We start from the raw sequence: 22,603 nt of genomic DNA, 5'->3' as shown, positions 1-22,603 counted from the left end.
TTGTGAGTTTCTTTGGATATTTGCTATTTGTTTTGACCTTACAGTTTGTAACTTTTCTCCTAAAGAAAAATTGGTTCTTTGGTTGAAGAACCATCAATTTTCATATTGACAAAGAGGAGATTGTAGGTACTAATATAGACCAGGTACTATTTAACCTAGCCCTTGGATTTTTGACAGAGATAAACCAGGATGCAGTCTCCTATACCAAGTGCATAGTGTTTGGACACTACTTGTATTCTTATATTAGAACTTGACACATAGGGAACAAAATAGTGTTTCACAGTATATAATCTAGTATTAGATAATTTATTGCGCTGATTGTTAGGTACCATGTGAAATATAGAAAAATTATTTTTAAGGCGTTTACATATTTGTTAAACAATATATTATAACATACTATTTTATAGAAGCTGAAAGATCAAATCCAGAAACATTAATATAATTAATTTTCCTTTCTTCTCAAGGTAAAAAATTTGAAAATACAGAAATGTTTGGTCAGCATCCACTTCAAGTCAATGGTTTCAAAGATCCGCATGAATGCCCAGAAGCTGCCATGACTGAAGGAGAGATTGAGTCATTACACTCAGAGAACTCAGGAAAATCTGGCCTAAGAGGTGAGTTTAGCGTTTTGGGTATTTCTTCTTCCTCTCTCCTCTCAGGGTGTTCATGACACCGCTTTCTTCTGGCTCATCTTATATGTTTGCTCTTCAGTCTGATTATCTGCATCACTCTCTCTAACTGTGGTCCTATCCTGAACTCTTCTCTCTCTCTTCTCTCTTCTTGGTGACCTCATCAGCTCCCGTGGGCTTAACTGTCGTTCTATGTAGATCATCCTGTCAACAGACACATCAAACTGGATGTTCTAGAGATATCTTAAATACAACTGAAACTGAGTTTATTATTGTCTTTCCCCCAACCCCCCCCTCCAAACTTTCTTAACTCTGTCAAATCTCAGCATTATATTTGACCCTTTCCTCTTTGTCACCTATCTGTTTAGATTTTAAAGCCCTACCCAGCCTGTTACATCTTCGGTGAACATCCCACTCCCATACCCTTCAGTCCTACAGACTTACTTTCTCTGTGTGTCTTGGACATATTACTCCATTTTCCACTCTGCTTTTGTATTTACTGTGCCCTGTCCCTGGAATGAATTTTTTTCTTTATCTCTGCATCATAAAGTTCTTTTCTTACTTGAAGATGTACTTCAAGCATTTGCTTCTTCATCTGCTATTGCTTTCCTTCTTAAAATACCTTACATTTAACTATTTTATATGTATTATATATTTGTATTTATGCCATATATAATGCATGCATTTATGCTTTTTGTCTCTCCCATTAGAATGTAGGGCTTATTTCAGTCTTGGTATTTATATCTCAACCACCTAGCACCATGCCTCATATATGGTAGACTCTTAATAAATAGTTGTTGATTGGTTGGTTGGTTGATTATGTACTCTGCATAGGCTGCTCAAGCAAGAGAAGACTTTGTAGTTTGTCCTTTCTTCCTCTTAATTTAGATCCCTTACCTCATTTTTCAAAACCTAGGCAAAAGAGGAAAAATAAGATATGTAGCAATGTATTTAATTAATGTAACTCTTGGTTTGCTGTGTTTTAAAAAAAAAATACCATACTGTTTTGCTAATAATTTATTATTTAAATTAAAATATCACTGGGAACATAAATGATTATAAGAATGTCAACCCAAAATAGAAGACTACAAAGGCTATAGTAACAAAGATCTTGAGGCAAAGGAACTACAATTCAGGATAACATGCAGCACCTGAGTACTGGAGTTCTCAGGAGGGAAAGAAGGAACAGGGTTAAAATACATTTCAACAGGGAGGGAGTCTCATGGAAGGGACAGCCTTGAGAAGCTGTTACATAAGTTGTTTTGCAGAATAGCTGAAAGTCAATAGAGAATGTTGACAAGGCTTGGGGAGAGGTGATATCTGTGTGGAATAGCAGGCTCCAGGTACAGCAATCAGAAATTTCCAGAGACATCATAAGACTGGCTCCAGCTGCTTCAAATCTGCTCTGACCTTAAGGTCAGGGTCAGGTAACCACACTGATGACTGCATGACCTTAGTGAGAAGTAACTTTATATTTAAGTTTCTCTGCTTTTTAATCAACTCTAAAATTATTTTATATATGTTATATGTTATGTTTATATGTTATATAATAACCATACTAGTTAATAATAATAGTTGACTTTTGAATAATGCTTTAAGATTTAAAAAGTACTTTGCATGTGTTATCTGATTTATCCAAATAACAATTCTGTTACACAGATATTACAAGATTATTATCTCAGTTTTACTGTTGAGGTAACTGAGGCTCAGGGAGGTTAAGAAATTTTTCCGTGCCACACAACTAGTAAATAATGGAGGCAGAATTTGAACTGTGCTCTTTCCTCAATCTAATATGATCACTCTTTCAATTATATTTCTTTTTATCCACTCCTAGTAACCTTTTCCTGGTAGCAATATCCATTTATGTACCTAAGATAGCACCTCCAATTATAAATTACTCATTTTAAAAAAGAAAAGGCACCTACTCTGTGCCAAAAATTGTGCTAAGCAGTTTATAAATATATCACATTTTATCCTCACAATTCATGAAGTAGGTGGTGTTATTGTTGCCATTTTATAGTTTAGGAAATGGAGGCAGACAGAGTTTACCCAGCTTCTTTAGGAACAAGTCTCTGAGGCTGGATTTGAGCGCAGGTCTTATTGACTGCACAGCCAGTGGTCCTCTATCCGTTGTGCCTTGTTCCCTTATCTAGAATAGAATTATTCAAGCAAAATTTTATTTAAACTTTTTAATAGATGCAAACTCCATGAACTAAGGGGTTTTAAAAAATAAATATGATGCAACTTTAATATGAATTTATTTTTCTTGAAACTTTAGGAAAAAATGAAAATTTATTTTAGGGATAGACTAAAGTTTCAGGCTAAATGTCTAAAATCCCCATACAATACAGTTCTTGGTCTGCTAATTAATGTAACTCTTGGTTTACTGTGTTGTAAAAAAAATACCATACTGTTTTGCTAATAATTTATTATTTAAAGAAATTCCTTGGCTCAAATCAAAGCATTAAACAGGAATAATGCTAATATTTTGTGGTCAATATTCTCAAATTCATTGGAGAAATTCTAAGCATTTTTCAGGTCAGAATATGAATACAATTTTAAGTATCAATAGATGTCAAAGAATAATTCCCCCCAAAATATAAAAAGTAGAAGGTGTGCAGAATTAAATTTATATTAAAAACATAAATCCAAAGTAGATGGAAGGTAGAGGGGAATAGGGAGGAATATGTGATATGCAGCAAGAGGAAAGTGATCTCTGTGGTCTCAGTAAGAGAAGAACCTGCAGATTAGGTGAAGAAGATGGGAGGATTAAAAAAGTGGGAAAAGGATAGAGGGATTACTTTGGTGGTAGGAGAGGATTCCACTTATGAATGCTTCTGTGAGTGAAGAGAGATGGTCTGTAAAGGGAGGTGGGAACTTTGTGCTATCTGATCTAAGAGATTTAATGCTTGAAAATTCCATTTGACCTATCATGAGGGGATGCAGTTGGAACTCCTTGAGGGTAACTGATACTTGGAGAAGCAGGAGAGCATGGCTATAAAGCAGAGATATCAAGAAATATGGGGGGAAAAGATAATGAGGAGGGTCTAGATTAGTGATGGGTTGCAAAATCAGGGGAAATGACAGAGGAAGGTCTACCATGGAAAAGTGTCCTCTCTGACCCTTACACTAATTGGAAAAGGGAAATTCCTGGGGCAGACTCTACAAGGAGAGGCAAAAACTGCCAAGAGAAAAGAGCCTAGCAAAAATGCCTTGGAAATTTTGATTCAATGAGTAATACAGAGAAAAGAGAGAACAAGTAATTATGGAGATCACGAATCAGAGACTGAGGGTCTAGAGTAGACAGAGGATGGATAATGAAGATAAAATGAGAGAAATCCTGTTTTGGAAAGGGTCACAAAAAATGAAATTTTCTTTTTTTTTTGAGGGGAGAAGCAGGGCAGTTGGGGTTAAGTAACTTGCTCAAGGTCACACAGCTAGTAACTGTGTCAAGTGTCTGATGTCGCATTTGAACTCAGATCCTCCTGACTCCAGGGCCACTGCTGTATTCACTGCATCACCTAGCTGCCCTCAAATATGAAATTTTAAAAAGCCTAATGAACAAGATTAGTTGAAGGGCAAGAGAAGAAGGGGGAATTTACTTAACTGGGAGGAGGAAAGGGGGAGAGAATTATATAACCAGATTAAAAGAAGATAAAAAGGAACTAATAAGCAAAAACACAAAGGGAAAGGAGTATTAAACAAGAGGAGGAGGGGATTAGCAGTGAGGGGAAGAAAGCCAGTAGAAATGGGGTCACTTTAAAAAAGATTAAGGTAAAGTAATTTAAGGAACCATAGTTTACAGCAGAAGAAGATAAGAAGAGATAAGAAAAAAACACTGTATTAGAGACTGATGGAGGAAAATATAAACCACCGATGTGATAAAAGAAAAGAAAAAGTTGGGTAAGAAAACAAACCCCTAAAATCTGTTGTTTACAATAAACACGTCTAAAAAACAAAAAACGTGAACAAAATAAAACTGAAAGAATGTAAAATAAGTATGCATTAAGTGAATCCAAAAACGGAGGTAAAATTGCTACTTAAGCAATAACCAAGCAAAAACTAACTTTCCAAAAATAAAAATGATAAACAAGAAAAATACGTTATACTGAAAATAACCATGAGCAATAAACTGTTATCAGTTATAAACTTATTAGAAGTAGATTGTACCACTCTCATAATTGTGGGTAGTAGATATATTTTTAACCAAGTAAAGAGATAGAGGCAGTTACAAAACATAAAATAGATAATTGAATATATGACACTGAAAACCTTCTGCAAAGACAAAATTATTGCACCTATAATGAGAAGAGAAGTGGTTGAATTGGGGAAAAAAACTTCGTATCAAATTTCTCTGGTAATTCTATATCAACGATATAGAAACTATATATACACTTATATACATACATGCATATATAACTAACATATGTATATGTTATCTATTATGTAATAACATGTAATATATGTGTGTGTGGGTGTGTATAGTTAATACCACTTCCCATAAATAAATGATCAAATAATATGAACAAACAGTTTTCAAAAGAAGGATTGCAAAATATTCACACCAACAACATGAAGGAATGTTCCAGATCACTAATACCAAGAGAAATACAAATCAAAACATCTCTAAAGTTTCACCTCACACTCTGTAAACTGACAAAAATGACCAAAAAATGGCAATATTCAGTATTGTAGGAGTTGTGGAAAGATAGACACACTCATCATTGTTGAAGCTCTGAATAGTACAATTATTTTGGAAAACAATTTGAAATTATGTTAATAAAGTGATTAAAATGTCCATACGCTTCAAACCAGAGTCTCCATTCCTGGGTTTATACAAGAAAGCCATTGATAAGAGAATCCCCATATACACGAAAATATTCATATATTCTATAGATACATATATTCTAGTGTTTCAGATCATATTCACACTGGAATATTGGATTTCAGCAATGACTTCAAAGTTTGTTGATGGTAGAAGTCTATTTTCTAATTCCAACAGACTAGGAATTTCACTGGGCAGCTAGGTGGTGCAGTGGATATAGCTCTGGACCTGGAGTCAGGAAGACCTAAGTTCAAATCCAGCCTCAGACACTTACTTGCTGTTTAACTCTGGGCAAGTCACTGAATCCTGTTTGCCTCAATTTCTTCATCTGTAAAATGAGCTGAAGAAGGAAATGACAAACCACTTCAATTTCTTTGCCAAGAAAATCCCAAATCAGGTCATGGAGAGGCTGACACAATTGAAAGGACTCAACAACAAACATCAAGACAGAGTTTCACTGTTAGCAAGATTTGGAGTGAATACTTGAGTCAGGTGTATCTGTGAGACTAGAGGCAGAATTCAACAAGACTGCAACCCAAGTCAACAAATACCTTAAATACTCAGTGAGTGCATAGGCTGGTGAAAAGTAGGTCAAAAGATGTATCACTCAGAATCAAGGAGTGAAAGGCAAAGTTTTGTAGGCTAGACATAAACTTCACACTAGACAGATATAGAAAACACTGAATAATAAAAGCCAAAATTTATATAGTGCTTTAAGGTCAATAGAGCACTTTTCATATATTAGCTCATTTGATCTTCACAACAGCCCTTTTGTGGTAGGTGTTCTCATCTCCATTGAAGAAAGTGAGGATGAGAGATATTAAATAATATGCCCAGGGTCACACAGCTAAATGTCTGAGGTGAGATTTCAATTAAGACCTTCTTTCCTCAGAATCCAGGACTCTCTTTTCCGTGCCTCCTAGTGTTCTCATTACAAAAAATAAAATTATTTTTTATAGGAAATGATTCTTTACCAATGTGGAAATTTTTAAAAAATAAATTGTGCAAATCATATCATTGACTTTTTTTTTTAAAAAGATAGAAATCAACACTAAATGAGAAAAATGTAAAAATGAAAAGAAGCTATACCAAGGACTCAAAAATGCTCCAAAGTGACCTATTTAACCAAACAAATGATGCATTAAAATTGGAAATGGCTAAAGGAGTAGGTAGGCCATTACGGATTTTCACCATTTCTGACTGAAATATAACTGATGAAAAGCCATTTCCACAAAGAAAAAGAACCAAAAGAACCTGAAACTTAATTAGGGAATACTTTGCTAAACTCCCCTCAAGCTGTCCTATAAAGGTTTACCCAGAAACTTCCAAGTAACTCTCTATTTTCCATCATTGGGTCCTTTGCTGTGGCAGATGAAAGATGAAAAGACAAGAAAACAAACTTTCCCAAGCATACTGATTTATTAAGCACTGCATGTCAATTGCCTAACAAAGCAGGATTGGAACTCCACAGTTTAGGCCTGGATGCTGAATACAAGGGGAAGACAAACTTTTATACATTAAAAACAAATAAGACCAGTTAGTTAAAAAGAAACAATACAGCATTAGGTGATTTGATTTCTAACTTGAGGAAGGATTAGGAACTTTCCAGGTTGAGAGGGAAAGAGTAAATAGGTGTAATTCTCTGAATTCAGAAAAAGAGGCCTCCCACTTCCCCTCAAGTGTCTGTAAACAATCAAAGGAACATGGAAACAGTAACTGATTGATCAGTATGGAGCTGGTTTTTAGGTAAAACATATGGGTTGCTCGAGAACACTCCTTGCATCAATTTTTGTATAGCACCGGGTTTCTGGGCAGCATAAGCTAGGTCTTTAGTTACGGCTCTCTCAGTAGAAAGGGAAGGCAGCACAATTTCCTAGCCATGCTGGGCTAGGTTCAAATAGTGCAATAAGGTTTTCTCCCATTTCCCACAGTTAAATAAAGTTATCTCACAAGACAGAATTTGGGCTAGATCCATAATTAAGTAGAAAAGGAATCAAGCTAGCTCCAGAATTTCATCACAAGATTGAGACAGTGTGGTTCACCCAATTCCCATACTTTCTGTCCTAATCCCCTCACTAGGATAATTGATTACCAGAAAGTCTATCTCAGTGCTTTCTCAGCTCCCTTTCTTGCCTCTTCTCTCTAATTGTTATTTATGTTTTTCTATAATCCTTAATAGAGGAACTCTTTATCTAGAATCTATAATGTGCAAATTTTAAAGAATTTTACTATCATCATCATCTTTAAAAGATCTTTGTTCTCAGGAGTACAAAAATAACACTCAGACTTCTGTCATGTTCACTAACATGACCAGCTCACCTCCTTTAGTATCTCTCTCTATATTGATATAGATATAGATATGGATATATTTCCTTGATTTATATCTTGATCATTTCCTTTGTGGCAGTCCTTGTATGCCAGTGTATCGAGTTATTTTCTTTTGCCGTTTCCTTTTAATTTCTTGTTAACTTATTTTCTTCATTTATTTATGAAGTTTCTGTCCTCCTATGGGCATGTGGCCCATTTTTGTAAAGGTATCACACATACTGAAATATGCATATTCCTTTCTAATCCAATTCATTAATCACTGGATACCTATAATACCTAAGTTTTCTAAAATTCTATTCAGGTTCTTAACCTTTTTCTTATCTTTTTTCTATGTTGTTGTTAGATTTTAGTAGTCAATCATTAAAGTTTATTAAGTGCTTACTATATACAAAGCACATAGTTAGTGTTTAATAAACATTATTTATCTGACATATGTGTATGTGCATGTACACCTATACATACGTGTGTATAACCTAATACATAGTTTATTTGCATGTGGATTACCTGTTGTCTCCTCCCATTAGATCGTGAGCTCCTCAAGACTAAGGACTGTCTTTTGCACTTTTTTTGGATCCCTAAGTTCAAGCTTGCTCTTAATGATGTTTATTGAATTGAATTTTTGAATTTGGGGAACTGAAAAAAGGTGAGAATCCTTAACCTTGAGGAACTTATAATCTAATGGAGAAGAGAGAACAACATGCAAACTATGTACAAATAAGCTCTGTATCAGATAAATAAGGAATAATTGTTATTAATTTTGCTTTATTTCTCCTTGTAATTAATTTAGCTTGTCTTTTAAGTACTTAGGTCAGAAATTTTAAAGCTGGAATCCTTAGATTTCATGGGATCCAATAACTTGAGTAGGTAGAAAACAATAATGTCTTTATTTTCAATAATCTGTCATTAAAATTTGGCTTTTCCTTCATTTATGAGTTTAAAAAAATTAGACCATGATACAAAAAACATTAAAAATAATTTATTTAAATGTTATTTCATTTGCTGAATATATATGAATTATTAGTATTATTGGCACTAATAATATTAACAATATTCATAACCTTGTTTCTCTGCTTATTTCTGTTTCTATTCTTGCCTTGTTTGAGTTTATGATTGTTATCCCTTGCTTTTTTAAGTTTACCTGAGGCCTAAATAAATTCTCCTCCAGTTCTCTTTTCTCTGTGTGGATCTTTGTTTCAGATAAATTTTTTGAAAATAACATATTGTTGAATTATCCTGTCTAATCCATTCTATTACCCTTCTCCATTTTATGAGTGTTGATTGCTTTCATTTTTATTGCTCTTTTCAATTCTGTACTTTCCCACGATAACTTTTTATAATATTTCCTCCTTTCATTCCACCTCCTTCCTTAAAAAGGAGGTAGAAAAAGAGAAGAAATCTGATAAACACAATTTATAGTAGTTGTGTGACCCATAAGGTAGGACATTTTCTCTGAATCTTAAAACTCTTAAACCTGTCTAAAATAAGAATTTCCAGAGATTAAGCAATTTCATCTCTCTCCACAATCAGGGACACCAAGAATCCAAACAAGATAAAAATTTGATGGACAGAAGAAGAAGAACAGCAGAGAAGGCCAGTATTCCCTAACCAATAATGAACAATCATCCAGTACTCCCTCCCCTCAAGGATACAGAATTTTTTTTAAGAGTAAGTGATATCAATCCAAAATAAAAGTCTAGAATAGATAGAAAAGTAGAGATAAATAACAAAGAAAATGAGGAAAAGAAATACTTTTCTTAAAAAAATAACAAAATGAAATTTTAAAAACTAATAAAATAAATTGAAGGGAAGAAGAGGAAGAGAGATTTCACTTGAATATTTGACAGAAAAAAGAGGGGAGTAATTAAATGACTAGATTAAAAAGTAAGAAGGAAATGGGAACCTACTAAGAGTTCCAAATTTTAAAATTTCAAAACTGTGAAAACAAATAACAAGTGGGGCAGGGAGGGTAAGGGAAGAGAGCCAATGGAATTATGATAACCATAAAAAATAAGCTTATAAGTAGAGAGACACAATATTGTGTTTACAGTGTAAAAGGAAGAAAAATGAAGTCTTCATTTAAAAAAATTAAAGACAAATATAGGAAAAATATAAGACTAATCCTTATAACTATAAATGGGAAGGAACTAAACATTCTAATAAAAGGTAAAAGAATGACAGATTGGATTTTTTTTAAAAACTCCACAAAATTTACCTTACAAGAAATATATTTAAAGAAAAAAGACATAAATTGGATAAAAATGGTGGGCTAGAAAAAAAATCATTCGGCATTGACTGATTCCAAAAAAGTCAAGCAAAAATAAACCTTGAAAACTTAAAAAAGGATAAACAAGGAAACTATATTTTACTGAAAGGAAATATAGACAATAAACCACTGTCAATTTTGAATTTATATGCTTTGAATGCCTTAACATCTAAATTAATAAAGAAAATAGCAGCTGGACTACAGGAATACATAGTAACACAATAGTGACAGGAGACTTAAGTGTTGTACCAATTTTTCCATCCCTTTGGGGCATCTAATCTAGATACCTCTGCTCAGGTTCTGCATCTTTATTGAGACAGTTCCTCTTTATTCTGTTTCCTCTTTATATTTTGTAGAGCCCAGTTGCCTGCTTTCTTATTCTTTCCATTATCTAGCAGGCAGAACAAAAAAATAGCAATAAAATGTTTTTTTCAAACTACAAAAAGAAGTAGCTGTTGGAGAAATTTTATATTAGCAGGTATCAGCATCACTAGCAGCTAAGTGCCACAGTGGATAGAGTGACAAGCCTGGAGTCAGGAAGACTCACCTTCCTGAATTCAAATCTGGCCTCAGACATGTACTAGGTGTATGACCTTGAGCAAGTCACTTAGCCTTGTTTGCCTCAGTTTCCTCATCTGTAAAATGAACTGGAGAAGGAAATAGCAAACCACTCTAGTATTTTTGCCAAGAAAACCCCAAATGGGGTCACAAAGAGTTAGACACATATTATTATTTATTATATAGTTATTATAATATTACCATCTGAAGTGACTTTAGAGGCCATGTGCTCATTTTATTGATGAGGAAATAGAGGCTGACAGGTTAGGTGTCTTACCCAAGGTCACCCAGATACTATGTTAAGTGATAGCTCCAGGATTGAAATTCAGATTTTCCCACTCCAAACACTGTTCTTTACACTCGACAATAAGGATATTGTTAAAGAAAATATTTGCTAAGCCAGGAAATTACATCCCCCAAATATACTGGCTAACTCTTTGAGGTTCTCAATTTCAAGTAAGAATATGATCAAAGGGGGTGGCCAGGTGGGTCAGTGAGTAAGAGTGCCAGCCTTGGTGTTGGGAGACCTGGGATCGGTTCCGGCCTCAGACACTTGGCACCCACACAAAATAACTGGCCGTGTAACCTTGAGCAAGTTACTTAACCCCAAATGCTTTAAAAAAAAAAAAAGAATATGATCAAAGCAGATAGCTAGAGTCCAAACCCTTGAATTCTTACTTTCTTTTCAAAGGACACAGTTGAAATGAAGGGGAGAAGTAATGGCTGAGAAAGAGGCCAGAAGAGAAATGCCCCAAGTACTGGGTGCTTCAGTGTATCTGTTTCTACAATAAGCGTAATAAGAATGTACTTCACTGGGAATCTGGAGGGCTTTATTCTTGTTTTAAAAGTTGAAAAGACAGCATAAAAATTCCAGTTATTTTTTTCCTTTTGCTTTTATTTCCCCCATGGCTTTAATATTTCATATAGGAGACACCCCCTCAAGAAAATAATACAAAGAAAGTAAATCTTACTCTGCTTTTTTTTTTTTTTGCTTAAAATCTTTCCTTTCCAAGGAACACAACAGAGAGAAAGCCAACTGCACTGACTCATGTCTTTTTCTGATGGTGCTGTAGTCAATTTGCTTTTACATAAAAGAGTAGTAATGAAGCTTTGAACCTGGGGTTTTGGAAGGCCAAGAGTGGAAAAACATCTTTAGTGGAAAGAATGGCACATCCCAAATCTGTCCACTGTTATTCATTTGTGAGAAAAGCCACTTAGGCATTCCCTCCCTATTGCTGCAATTTTCTTTCTTCTGACCTTTCTAATAAAAAGAGGTGGCTACATTTCATTTTGGTGAAATATTTACATTTTCCTCTCAGGGTTTTTCAGACCTGGAGTGTCTTGGCTAGAACTTGCCTTTAAGAAAGAATTAAAATTCAACAATTCATCCACTTATTTTGTTTAATTACTTCTGGGTCTTGTGTACCTAATCTGTGGACATAATTGTTTAGCCACTTTGGAATGCTAAAAGGCGATGACCTATTCTTTTGTATTTTAATTTGTAAGGGGTACTACTAGGACTGAGTGAAAGAGCTAGGTAGCAAAAAATTTGTTGTTGTTTGTCCTTTGTTCTCCAAGAGGATCAATGATAGAGTCTTGACTTTCAAGTGAATTGGATTTAAGTGAGGCATACTGTACAGTCATCAGCCTCACTTTCTCTTCCAGAGGACAAGTAGAGATGGCCCCAGATGCAAAGGCAAAACCCATTCAGTATTTAAAGGGTAGGCAGAGACACTCAACTTTGATGATGAAAATTGAGTTCGACAATTAAATTCAACAATTGAGTGTCTTCTTTGTCAGGTGGGGCAGCTAAATGGATAAATGGATAGACTGACAGGCCTGGAATGAGGAAGACTCATCTTCACAAGTTCAAATCTAGCCTCAGACTCTTACTAGCTATATAACTCACTTAACCCTGTTTTCCTCAATTTCGTCATCTGTAAAATGATCTGGAGAATTAATAAATTAATAAATAATTCACTCCAGTACCTTTGCCAAGAAACCCCTAAATGGGATCACAAAATGTCAGACACAATTGAAACAAATGAACAACATAATTCTTATTATTAAATAAATAAGAATTCAAATCACTTCCTTTTGAGATTCATATTGAATATATAATTATTTTGTCATTAAGCACAAGCAGAAGAACTTGAGTACCTAGAACAGCCATCAAGAATTGATCTTGCCAAGTATTTGAAAGAAGAAACAATGCAAGCAATCACCAAGGCATCATCAGAACATGAAGATAAAAATCCTGAAACTGTTTTACAGCTGGTAAGAATTTTTTTTAGTTATTATGTAAGATTGTGTGTGTGCTATAGATGTTTATATTCAAGACATTTTCATTGAATTTTAGCAAAAAGAACATTAGATTTTTAGGTCTGGGTTCTGGTCCTGTTTCTGCTACTAACTGTTTGACTCTGGATCATTCACTTACCTTATAGAGCATTCATTGCTTCCCTTATAAAATGAAGGGAGTTTGGACTAGATGATTTCCAAGATCCTTTGTAGTTCTGTAATTTTGATTCTTATTCAATGCATATATAGCAATTACTTGACTTCTTGGTAAATGCCCACTTATATATTAATATAAAAAATCGACAAAATATATCCTATTTTCTATTGCATGAAATGTAAATATCAGTGTCTGATTTAAATTGTATTTGAGGGATTATGTGCTTTCTTCTCTGTACAGTTTGATTATGTGGAAGCAACTTAAGCACATGTACACATAAAACAAAAAAGTCATCAAAAGCATTGAAAAACACATTTTAAAAGTCCTTTTTTTCCTTGTAAGTATTTACATAGTTAATGGATGCCTATGGGGAAAGGAAGTTCTGTGAGGAAGCAATTTTTGGCATATATAATACATTCCCAAATAATATTGCTCCTGCTACTGGCTGGATACTAAGTCACTTATCTCCAGTGTGCCATTCGATTTCAGAATGTCTTTTGTTCTCTCTTTATAGGAAATTCGTTCAGTTAACTATCTTATGAATCGCAAAATCTATTTTCACTCGGTTTGACCTAAGTGACTGTACATGATTTTTTTAACCATTAACTTCAAATTTTGTCATTCTAAAATGGAAACTTAGTACTTTTCATCCTTTGCTCACAGGAATATTATAAGGGCTAAGATAATATCTGCTAAATTCCATAAGCTATATCCACAGAGTTAGACATTATATAAGCTGATAGGAATGTATGTATGAGTTAATAGCATATTTGAGCTAGAAATTATTTAACTTAATGGAACAATAGAAAATCATAAAGATCTGTGATTTCATTGTTATAGGTACTCCACCACTGCCTCAGATCACAATTCCCCTCCACTTTAATAGAAACTCTTCCTAAATCACCATGACTGAAAAATCATTGCATAGTAAAGCTAGTCCTTGGATGACAGACATTCATACCTTTGCTAGACCCTTAATAAAAGTATTAGGTAAAACTTATACTCAGTCAAAAGGCCACACCTACGGTCCTGGAAGTGCACATGTGTGTTCTTGAGGCCCCAATATTTTAGATTATATACCTTATTTAGACTTTCTCAATCTCAGATTCCTCCTCCATATGATGAAAATAGGACTTGAGTATTGGGGGAAATCCTGATATTACCTTTCTGTTAGGTTGAGTTTAGGGTAAGGACTAAAGGAGGCATTCACAGGTTGTTGAACATGTAACAAAAGGAGATTTACTTAGCACTTTTTGTAGCAAGGTTATATAGGACTTGTATATCAAGAATATACAACAGGAATGTTGAAACAAGGTACCCTCTGCTTTTTGTCCATATGAAACCTGTCTTGACTGTAGAAGTGGGCGTTATGACTTCTATGGTCTCTGGATGTCCACCAAATTGGAAGGATGCTAACGTGGGAATGAATGGAATCTGTTACCAATGAGTTAATAAACATTTTATCCAATGAAAAAGCTATGACCAGAAAGCCACACTAACACTTCCAGAGGCCAACAGAGCCTTGCCATATCCATGGCCCAACGAAGCCCTGACTTTGTTGCCTTCTAAAGAAAACATAGCCTAACCCATGTTGGGGGATAGATATTGATGTTATCACCTCTATCTTAATAGGGATATTCTAAAGATCAAATGAGAAAGGATATAAAACCAAAGACCCATAAAAATATAATGTATTATTAAAACAGATTTCATGACCCCTGGAGCTATTCAGCATTGGAATGGACTGGTTGCCTCCTTAATGGAGCTTTCCAAAAAAAAACCTATATGGTTATTAAGACAAAGTAATCAAACTAAATAGAGAAAGACAGAGAACTATTCACTACCGAGCCTCTACAATACACTGGGGACCATGAAGTGCCATGAATGACAGAGAAAGCAGGAAAACCAGTTCCTAAATCAAATCTGGGCTCCTGTGGATAAACACATTTCCAAATGATGTAATTATAACAAGTACTTGCTTTGAGAATTACTATATCTGAATTTTTTTAAGGATAAAGAAGGAAATGAAAACAAAAATTACATCATATACCAGTGTCTGTCTGTTCTTAACAAATGTAGTTGTTCACACTTCAGGGAAAGAAATCACAGTTTTTGTTGACTTAAAAAGGAGGCAGAATTACTTTTATCAATTCAATTCAATTCAAAATACATTTTGATAAATGTCTGCCTTATGAAAAGGATTAGGTCTTCAAGGATAAAAAAGATCTCACATAAATTATATTTTTATTGATAAAAATATTGTTGAGGGGCCCAAATTAACTAAATATGTGATGGGAGTTATAAGACACTCAAATAAAAAAAGTTTTATTTAAGTTTTTTTTTCCATCCCCATTGTCCTCTAGAAGCACTAAACTTTTAGAAAGTAGTCCCCCTAACCATTTGGGAGAAACCCTCCAATTTTTGAACCAATGGTTCAGCACAGGGATCACAGAATTGTGGCAGCATATCTAGTAAAGAAAGTATGATTAAGGGATAAAACCCTATTGCAAATTAGGGTATATCTCCAATATATATAGATATACATTGTGTCTCCTTAGTGTGTGGTGAATCTGTGTAATTTCAATGGTCTGCAGCGGTAGACTTGCCATCATTTAACTTTGTGACTTCCTTCCAGGAACTTTTCAGTAGAACTATTTATCTGCAACCCCATCTATCTCAAGTAGCATCACATGCAGAACACAGTTTTCACCTTGACACTTCTCACCTGATCTTGTTCCTTGATTAATCAGCACAATATGGAAAGAAGTACATGAACTTTTACTTGGGAATTCTTATCACTTAGACAACAATAATATTATTATACTGAATGAAAAAGCAATAATAAATCATGAGCTCTCAAATCTTCAGAATAATTATTTGCCCCCAAAAGAGTATATAGTAAATAAATTACTAGGGTACAATGAGTTGAACTGTCTTTTCCTGCTTTTTGTGTTGCTAGTATTCAATTCAATTCATGCACATTAATAACTGTTTACTTGATCTATTGATAGCATTAATTCCATAGCCTGAAATAAACCAGATCACAAGAAAATCAAGTAAATTGAGGTGAGAAATTTTATGCAAAATAAAAGTAAAATCTATAGGACCTCACTTACTCCTAAATAATAATTCTAAACATAAAATGAGAAGTTAAAAATGTTCTTCAGTGGCAGGAACATCACAAAACTAAATGTATTATTCAAAAACACATGTATACAAATGCCATATTTCTACTGTTTCATTTTATCAAAGTAATAAAGTCTGTAAGACTCAGAATTACCTAAGAAATACTAACATTGACAATGATTCAATGTTAATAAAAAACTTTCAAGAAAGGTTAAGAATTCTGGAATACCCTGTAACGTAACATATACGCTATAGAATTTCAGCTGAAAGACAAATAATGATGAATGCAAATTCAGTTAAACAGAGTCAATACTCCTTCATTAAGTACTCCATACAAGGGAACTATGCTAAATGCTGGCAATTTAAAGGAAAGGAAAAGAAAGTTTACAAAGTCTGTCAATCAATAATATTTGTAAATCATCTACTATGAGCCAAGCATAGGACTAATGACTGGAATATAAAAAGAGGCAAAAGACAATCCCTGTCCTCAAGAAGCTCACAATCTTACTGGGGAGGAAATAAGGAAACAACATGCGCAAACAACCTATATACAGGATCAATCTGAAAAAATTGAAAGGGGAAAGATAATATAGAAAAGATTTCCTGTAGGTGATTGGATTTTGGTCTTTCTCCTTAGTTGTCAAGGAGGACAAAAAGGACACTATGCAAAACTGAAATTTCACTGTGTCTGAGGCTGATGAGACCAATTCTAGTTCAACATACTCTACCACAGGTAGGGCACAATTAGTCAGTGTGAACATTTGGGGTGAATACTCTAAATTTGGGCATACTGCTTTTCCTTTGAGCTGCTTCAATTCTGTTTTGCTCATGGACCACAGCAACTTCTCTAAAGTGGGCACCCCGTGGCTATTGTTGTTGTCCCAGTGTCTCCCATGTCATACAATCAGTTTGAAAGTACTTGAGAGAGAATTCCTTCTGACCATCATTTGACAGTGTCAGTCAATAGTTTCTTCTGACCACCATGCAAATGGTAATCCTGCATGAGTTCTGTATAAAATAGTATTGTTTTAGCAAGCATGCATTTTGCTTCCCAACAACCTGGCCATCCCATAGGAGTTGGGCTCTCTGAAGAAGAGTTCGAATCCTTAGAGTTTTTTTTTTCAAGTAAGGACCTCAGTGTCTGGTGCTTTATTCTCCCAGGTCATCTTCAGAAGCTTCCAAAGACAATTCAAATTAAAGCGATTTAGTTTCCTGGCAAGGCACTGGTAACCTGTCCAGGTTTGAGAGGCATACAATGAGGTCAGAAAAATAGCTCTCTAGACCTTCAGTTTTGTATTCAGCCTAATAAGCCTTCTCTCCAAAACCTTTAGATCCTCCTAAAAACTTAGGTAACTCTAACAATGCTTGCATCAACCTCATTATCAATGTGTTGGAAAGTACACTAGAAAGTACACTCCCAAAGTGAGTGAACTTATGCACAGCATTCAAAACTTCTGTTTGCTGTAAGTGATTGTTCCACATATGGATGTTGGTGGCTGATGGAGCAGGTTTTTTTTTTTTTTTGGTGTTAACTTTTGGCCCAAAATGAGCACAAGCAACAGAAAACTGACTTATAATTTGTTACATCTCAGCTGTAAGAGGTTGGATTGAGGACCCAGTTACCTGAAAACTGAAAATCAAGCATTAACACACCCTTCCAGTTTTGTCTTGGCTTATAGACCTTTTAAATTGAAGAATTAGTGAGATAGCTGACCTTGATACAGTGTTCATCCTCACTGATGGCATTTTCATTGGGACTTAAAGGCAGAAAGGAGGTAGAGATAAGAAGGAACAGCATTACTGGATTAAGAAAGTATTTAGAGATTCCCCTCCCCTCCAATATGAACAACTACTCCAATCACTTCTAATACATGTAAAAAAATAACACTGAACACATTTTAGAGCTACAGCACCCACTAAATGACAGAGAGAAACAAATATCCCACTGAAGATATCACAGCAGTCCACAGAAAGTGTCTATCCCACGAGGTTGGAAGCCCAACACACTGCTGCGAGAACCCGGAGCTCCTGGCCCCACAGCTGCCCAGACCAGCTACGGCCAAAGCAGATTGCAGGAGAGTGAAGCACCAGCAGCTGTGGCAGTTTCCAGATTTATCAATCCATAAACACCAAAGACATAGTAAAAGGTCACTGTGGGACTCCGTTAGAACAGGGGGACAGACGATCAGGGTCCTGTCCCTACCCCCCAGGCAAGAGGGGAGAGGCTCAGCAGCTGCAACTGGTGCCGCATGGTTGCTTCTGGAGCTAATGGCCTAGAGGTTGTAGGGGGAACCAAGTGACCATTCAGAAGGTAATTGCTCTTGCTTTAACCTTCTTGGATCTGGATCACATTCTTGTGTGGCCAGTGTGCCAGATCTTGTGAAGGCTGTAGAGAGGGCACCCTCCTAATGGCTCCAACAACTGGGAAAACCCCAGGGATTTGGGATTAAGCTCTCTCCATTCTGGAAGCAGAGTTCTACCATGGCAAAGAGATCAAAATTCAATTAATTGGATGGCAAGATGAGCAAACAGAAGAAGCACTATCAGCCCATAGAATCCTTTTTGGGGGATAAAAAGGATCAAAGTACAGAACAGGAGGAAGACAACGAAGTCAGAACTCTGGCATCAAAAGATTCCATGAAAAATATGAAATGGTTACAGGTGAAGAAAGAGCTGAAAAAGAATTTTGAAAATCAAGTAAGAAAAATGGAGAAAAAATTGGGGAGAGAAATGATAATAATTCTGAACAAATGAATTAATTTTAGTATTATCACCATTTTTCTTATATTACATTGATTTAAACTTAAGAAATTAATACTTTTCAAAGTATTTAAATGGTGTTTATTTCTGCATGGAACAACATAAATGTAGTCAGACATATTATTGGAGAGAGTCATAAATATTATAATTCATTAGTGTGTACTGGTTTGAAAAGGTTGATGATTTCTATGTAATTATTTAATATCTTGCAACTTTGATGAAATTGTTATTTGATTTTATTTTTATTTGACTCTTTATGAAATATAAATAGACCTTAACATATAGGAAAAAACCAATTGTTTTGTTTATTCTTTGCCTATTCTCATTCCCTCCATTTTTTTGCATCTCTTCTCACTATACATAGGATTTTTTTTTCTCTTTTGTCCCCCATCTTTCATTTTTATTGTTTATTTATTTTCTTTTTAAAATTTTTAGTTTTCAACATTCATTTCCACAAGATTTTGGATTACAAATTTCCTGCCCTTCTTTCGCCTACCCCACATGCCAAGATAGCAAGCCTACTGAATACCTCTTCCCCCAATCTGTTCTCTCTTATATCTTCTCCCTGCCTGTTTCTTGCAGGGCAAGATAGATTTCTATGTTGGCTATATTGGCTATGTATCTTATTTCCTGGGTGCATGAAAAAATACATTTTTTTTAATGTTTGTTTTTAAAACTTTGACTTTCTGATTCATTCCCATCATCCCTACTCACTCACCCCCACTGGGAATGTAAAGAATTTAATAGAGGTTGTACATGTGTAGTTACCCTGAACATTTCCATAGTAGTTATATTGTGAAACACAAACTATATTTCCCTCCATCCTATCTTTGCTCCCACTTATTCTATTTTCTCCTTTGACCCTGTCCGATTTGTTGCCCAATCTGCCCTCCCTTCCATCATCCCCTTCTCTTATCCCCTTTCCCCCAATTTTCCTCTAGGGTAAGATACCCAATTTAGTGTATATGTTCTTCCCTATTTAGGGCAAATTCAATGAGAATAAGGTTGACACATTCCCTTTCACTTTCCTGCTCTTCCCCCCTCCATTGTAACAGTTTTTTCTTGCATCTTTTATGAGATAATTTATCCTATGCCTTTCTTCTTTTCCCAATATATTCCTCTCTCACCTCTTAATTTTTTAATATATCATCCCTTCATATTCAACTCATCCTTTGCCCTCTGTCTATGTATACATGTACGCAAACATATACACACATATATACATGAATACAACCTCTTATACCTGTATATGTATGTATGCACACACACACACACACACACACACACACACACACACACATATATATAAAATTTCCTTCAACTATCCTCATACTGAGAAAATTCTCATGAGTTACAATAATCATTTTTCCATGTAGGAATGTAAGTAGTTCAACTCTCATAATTCCTTATGTTTTCTTTTTCCTGTTTGCCTTCTCATTCTTCTCTTGCTTCTTATATTTGAAAGTCAAATTTTCTGTACAGCTCTGGTCTTGTCATCAAGAATACTTGAAAGTCCTTTATTTCATCGAATTTCCATATTTTCTGCTGAAGTATTATACTCAGTTTTACAGGGGAGATGATTGTTGCTTTTAATCCTAGCTCCTTTGACCTCCAGCATATCATATTCCAATACCTTATATATTCCCTTAATGTGGAAGCTGCTAGATCTTTTGTTATCCTGATTGTGTTTGCACAGTCCTCAAATTGTTTCTTCCTAACTGCTTGCAGCATTTTCTCCTTGATCTGGGAACTCTGCTATTTGACTATAATATTCCTAGGAGTTTTCTTTTTCAGATCTTTTTCAAGAGGCAATGAGTGAATTTTTTCAATTTCTATTTTGCCCTCTTGTTCTGGAATGTCAGGGTAATATTCCTTGAGAATTTCTTGAAGGATGATTTCTAGGTTCTTGTTTTTTATCATGGCTTTCAGGTAGTCCAATAATTTTTAGATTCTCTCTCCTGGATCTATTTTCCAGGTCAGTGGTTTTTCCAATGAGATATTTCATGTTGCCTTCTATTTTTTCATGTGTTTGGATCTGTTTTATACTATCTTGATTTCTCATAAAGTCATTAGCTTTCAGTTGTTCTAATCTAATTTTGAAGAAATTATTCTCTCCAGTGAGTTTTTGAAATTCCTTTTCCATCTGGCAAATTCAGCTTTTTAAGGCATTTTTCTCCTCACTGGCTTTTTTGGCCTCTTTGGACATTTGAGCTGGTCTATTTTTTAAGGTGTTATTTTCTATAGTGTATTTTTGGGTCTCCTTTAGCAGGCTGTTGACTCTCTATTCATGATTTTCTTGCATCATTCTCATTTCTCTTCCCAATTTTTCCTCCACTTACTTAATTTTTAAAATTCTTCTTGAGCTCCTCCATGCCCTGCGACAAGTTTATAATCCAGGATACCTAGAGAACTGATGATTCTCCTCAATATCTTATCTCTATCATCACTCATTACTAAACTTTGCTCCTCAGAGGCGTGATAGATCAATTATTAGGAAACTAATCAAGACACAGTTTCTTCGTTTTAGGTCAATTCCTTAAGACATATGAGATTTTAACAAGATAACTATAATGGACAGAGGGAGATATACAGATCCTGTTAACATGTGTTTACAATTAAATGACTAAACCAAAGAATATTCTTACCAAACAAGAGTAATTACTTGTAAGTGAGTGAGATAATCAATGGAGTGCTATCATTATTATAGACTTCCAACTCTTCTGTCAACCCAATTGTAATATTTTCTGTTCTCAAAAATTCTATGAGAGTACATTTGGCTAAGTCCATAGTAACAAGATGATGACTTTTTAGTTTCTTAGAGTAATTCTGCATTATTCGTTATTGAATGTTTTCCCCAGGTTCTCCTACATCTAGGGGAAAAGTCAGTAACTCACTGAGTGCGCTTAAATGAGATTAAAGATTAAAGTTCAGGATGGACCTGTTCATACCTTCTTAGCATTTGAGCACCTCATCATCTTATTGTGCATCCCAAATTCATGAACTTTTTGTTTTCTAGATTTCTTTTGACTCTTATGTTTGCATTTCAAAGTTTTTATTCAATTCTTATCACTTGATTATGAACTCTTTAAAATACTATTTACCTAAATGTCATTTTTTCCCCTATCGGATTATAGTCATTTCAGCAATTTTACTTGGTGTAGAAAGAGAAGAAATGCTGAGGTGACATAGGTAATCAGGTTTAAGTTACTTGCCCAGGGTCACACTGCTAGTAAGAATCAGGTGTGTCAAAACAGATATGAAGTCAGATCATTCAGACTATAGGGCCAGTGTTCTATCCACTATGCCACCTAGTTTCCCCTATGCTTTTTCTTAATAGTAAAACTTTTTCTTTTGCCTTTTGGAATATCAATTTTTATATGTCGTCCCATTTGTAATTGTTGTAGCAAAGTCATGATATCTTCCAATTATTAGGGCTTTTCCCCCTTTTACTTGGAAGCATCAAATATTACCTATAATCTTCATTAATTTTCAATTTAATCTGTAGCTCTAACAGATATGAGAAATTTTCATTTACTGTTTCTTAAAATACAGTATCTATGATATAGAAGGAAAGGAAACATATTTAAAGTATTCCAATGGTGCTTAAATTATCTTTCCTAAACATGTTTTCTAAGTCAATTTCTATAGGAGTATCT

At 34.8% G+C, this 22,603-nt stretch overlaps 1 long non-coding RNA gene across 1 annotated transcript in view; it reads left to right on the top strand.

The window, feature by feature from the left end:
- LOC138151429 (uncharacterized) overlaps positions 1–22,603 on the top strand; it is a 43,897-nt gene that overhangs the window by 10,104 nt on the left and 11,190 nt on the right. The window contains exons 2-4 of the long non-coding RNA XR_011165820.1: positions 465–614; positions 9,310–9,447; positions 12,741–12,880. This is a non-coding gene — a long non-coding RNA (uncharacterized lncRNA). The remainder of the gene's footprint in view (positions 1–464; positions 615–9,309; positions 9,448–12,740; positions 12,881–22,603) is intronic.

Source organism: Petaurus breviceps, unplaced genomic scaffold, assembly GCF_028583685.1.
Source record: "Petaurus breviceps papuanus isolate PSGF00001 unplaced genomic scaffold, PetGlider_PUasm1.0 90897, whole genome shotgun sequence".
Taxonomy (NCBI): domain Eukaryota; kingdom Metazoa; phylum Chordata; class Mammalia; order Diprotodontia; family Petauridae; genus Petaurus; species Petaurus breviceps.
This window is presented reverse-complemented; position numbering and strand designations above follow the sequence as displayed.